Source organism: Apis dorsata, unplaced genomic scaffold (genome assembly GCF_000469605.1).
Source record: "Apis dorsata unplaced genomic scaffold, Apis dorsata 1.3 scaffold_311, whole genome shotgun sequence".
Taxonomy (NCBI): Eukaryota; Metazoa; Arthropoda; class Insecta; order Hymenoptera; family Apidae; genus Apis; species Apis dorsata.
Genome location: NW_006263583.1, coordinates 478,428 through 482,342, shown reverse-complemented (window position 1 = coordinate 482,342; position 3,915 = coordinate 478,428). Strand labels below are relative to the sequence as shown.

The 3,915-nt window shown below is 18.0% G+C and overlaps 1 protein-coding gene across 1 annotated transcript in view; it reads left to right on the top strand.

Moving 5' to 3' along the window:
* Positions 1–1,220: 1,220 nt before the first annotated feature.
* The window catches only part of LOC102673909 (ABC transporter G family member 20-like), a 47,650-nt gene continuing 44,955 nt past the window's right edge, over positions 1,221–3,915 (top strand). The window contains exon 1 of the mRNA XM_006617518.2: positions 1,221–1,764. The gene's annotated coding sequence lies outside the window, so the exon portion shown is untranslated. The remainder of the gene's footprint in view (positions 1,765–3,915) is intronic.

Genomic DNA, 3,915 nt, shown 5'->3' with positions numbered 1-3,915 from the left:
CATAAAATTATAAAAGAAAAGTATATTTATCAAGTATGTCAATATCTAAGGATTAGTAATCTAAAAATTCTTTTCATTTTTCTGTGTATATTTTTTATAATTCTTATTTATTTTTTCTTCCCATGCAAAGTATTAAATTATTTCAAAAACAAAAATTTCGAAAATAATTTTTAAAATATGTATATTTTTAAAATTAAATATTTTCAAAATAATTTAGAATTGGGAACATTGAAATTCAAATTCAAATTTGAATGTAAATTTAAATTTATACAGCTGTAATTGATAATACAAAAGATGATTTTATAATTCTAATCTTTGTTTAAATAAATAATTAAACAAATAAATCAATTCAAAAATTTTAGTATAGAAGTAATATATAATATATATAATATATATATGTATATATAATATATAAGTATAAAAATATATATAGTATATAAGTATACTTTTATAATATAAAAATATAAATGAAATTAATTGATTTTGAATACGAATGAATTCGATAGAAGATTATTCTATATATAAAAATAGGTAAAAAATATAAAATAAAATTTTATTATTTATTCTTGTTTTTGAAAAAAAATCGAGATTGAATATAATATATGTATAGTCAAGAATCCATATAATAAGTGAATTTTCAAATTCGATTTTTAAATTAATTTTCAAATATATTTTTCATTTTTTGTTTATTTTTATTTTATAAAAACTTTTTTTATATAATAAAAACTTTATAATAAAGATATATTTCTTCTATAATAAAGATTTGGAATAAAGATTATCAAATTTTTCATAAACTTTGAAAATAAGAATAAAATATTTTTGTTTTCTCTTAAAATATTTATAATAAATAAATATTTGAAATATTTGAAATCTCTTATATTTGAAATAATCTCAAATATTTGAAATAAATAAAAATTGAAAGGAAGATTTTCATAAAGTAATATGTGAATCTTGATCGATTATTTTTTAATAAATATGTTACAAAATATAATGTTACAAAATTTTCATTTATATATTCATCTAAATAAGAATATATTTAATCTGAAGAAAAGTGATGTAAACAAATTTCCTTTTATATTTTCCCTTGTGCTAATCCGAGTATTAACTTTCCAGTTCTGTACTTACAGGCGGCTTACCAATTCATGGATTCCCCCACTCTTCTCGGTAACTCGGATTTGATCTCTTTTCTTAAAGCGTTCAACGGCAGTCAGGTGTTCGACAGTGTGACGATCGGACGTTGAGAAGATTTTACTTCCGTGGAAATGTGTTTTAATATATTGTTAATATTTTCTGATTCTTTAAAAATTTGATAACCATCAATAATTTTGTTCATTTTAAACTATCATTATTATCGTCATCGATTATGTTTCGCGAATTATTGATATATATGTTTTAATGCAATTCGCGCGCAAAAAGTTACTTGAGAGAAAAGATTAGATTCGTGAAGCAAAGAGAAAAGTGTTCGGTGAAGAAATTCGAGAAAGTTGTACTTACAAAGAGAAATATTCGAAAAATAAGAAGCAAAGAAAAATTAATTGTGACTCTAGTGAATCTTATGATCTCTATTGTTGATTAATATTAGATATTTTTTAATGTAATTTAATGTAATTTTATTCATTATTTTTGTGTTCATAACATTGATATAACATAAACATACCAAAATAATTGATCATTTTTGATTTTTATAACAAATAATAAAACTTTAGTGTATCTAAAATAGAGAATTCAATTGTTTACATTCGAGAATTAATCATCTTTAGTGAGGTAAGTGAATTGAAAATTCAACTTGTTTTTGGAATATTAATAAAATTGTTTTTTTTTATAAATAATATGTGAAGAATGAATAACAAAAATTTTACAATAATTTTTTTTCTTCAAGTTTTTTATTCTTTCGATTCTTATTATCATTTTAATTCTTCTCAATGTTTCAATAAAATACTTAACTTTCATGAAAAATATGAAATAATTAAAAAATGAAATAATTATGTGACTATTATGGGAACATTAATTAAATATGTTATGCATATCATTATCATCATTTTAAATTACATTATACATTATGTACATATTATCAAAAAATAATTATCATAAAAATAAATATCATTAAATAATTTATTTTCGAGAATCATTTTGTTTGAATCAAGAAGAATAGAATTTTCCAAAGAATAAGTATTTAATATTAGATATTGATAATTTGAACTGATACATGTTCATTTTTCTTTTAATTTAAGTTATTGTGAATATCATAAGTTCATATCATGGATATAAAATACTTAAGAATAAAATAATTCTGATCTCAAAATTCGATTATAAAATATTAATTGTATCTAATAATAATGAATACTTATTTTCATATTTTCATAAAATTATTTTAATGGAATAATTTCTGGAATGTATCAAACTTTCACGAATTCAGCATGAATCTTAATAATTCTGTGATTTTAATTATTTTTCATAAGATATAAATTAATTATATCTTATTATAATTATATATAATTAATTAATTTATCTTCGAATATTGTGATTTTATTTTTAAAAAAAAAATGAAATGAAGTGCAATCAATTCAAAATAAATGATATAATTAGAATTGATAAGTAGCATTTGATTTTAAATGAAAGAGAAAAGAAAAAGAAAAATAAAAAAGAAAAAAAAGGAATTTATTAATTAAAACGGTATTGTTCTATTGATAATTATAATTGTAAAAATAAAATTTATTTAATTTTAAGAATTATATCTTTTACATAAAAATAAATAAATTTTTATATAAATATCTAAAAATGATCTCAGGATTTTTTTATTAATATAAAAAATAATTTTATTAATCGATTAATCGTTTTAAAATATTCTTATGAAATAAAATACATATAATATTTATTTTACATTTATTTTACATTATTTGTAAATAATTTAAATCATTTGTAAAAATTTTTCTTATAATAAATCAATATGAAATTTTTATTATTGTAATTCATGATAACTTATAATAACTTATAATAACTTATAATAAAATAATATCTTTTTAATGTTTATTATAATTTTGTTTTACAATTTTATATTCCTTTAATAACATAATATTAAGTTTCATCAATAATGGAACTCGTAATCTTTGAAAGAATGCGCGGAAGTGTTACAAAAGAGAGAGGAAACAAGGAAGAAACCAGTTATTTAATTTCACCATAATTACCAATTCATAATCATTAATTCATAATCAATAATTAATTTATAATCCTTAAAAAAAAATTATAAATTCCAATAAAGATGAAATTTGAATAATGAAAATAGAAAACGGGAGATTAGTTTATTATACTATGTTCTAACAGATTGGAATATTTTTGAAATAATCTTACATGATATATATTATATAAGGAAAAAAGGAAGAGAACATTTTGTATATTAGTTAATTTACACTTAAGTCGCAATTCATAGTAATCTTTGTTAGAAAGCCGCAGTTTTGTCATCATTTTAACACCTTATATTAAAATAAACAGATTATTACATATTACATATATATTTTTAAAATATACATTATTAATTTTTATTTAAATCTTTCAATTAGTTCAATTTTCAATTAGATTAATAAATTTTATATATCTTTTTCTAACAAGATATCAAATAGAAATCTATAGTTCATTATATTCGATATTTTTATTAATAAATAAATAAATTTTTTTTTGATTTTCTGATAATCTTTGTAAAATATCACTTTTTTAATATCTCATATTCTATGTTGTTCTCTCTATGAAAAATTCATATAGAGAATTCGATTAATTAAAGTTAATTAACTAATAATTAATAAAATTAATTAACTAATTGAAATCAGGAAATAAGAAACGTATGCATTAAAATTAAAATTAAAAAAAAATTATTCAATTATTAAAATATTATTTATTCATAAAATAAAAATATATCAAAAC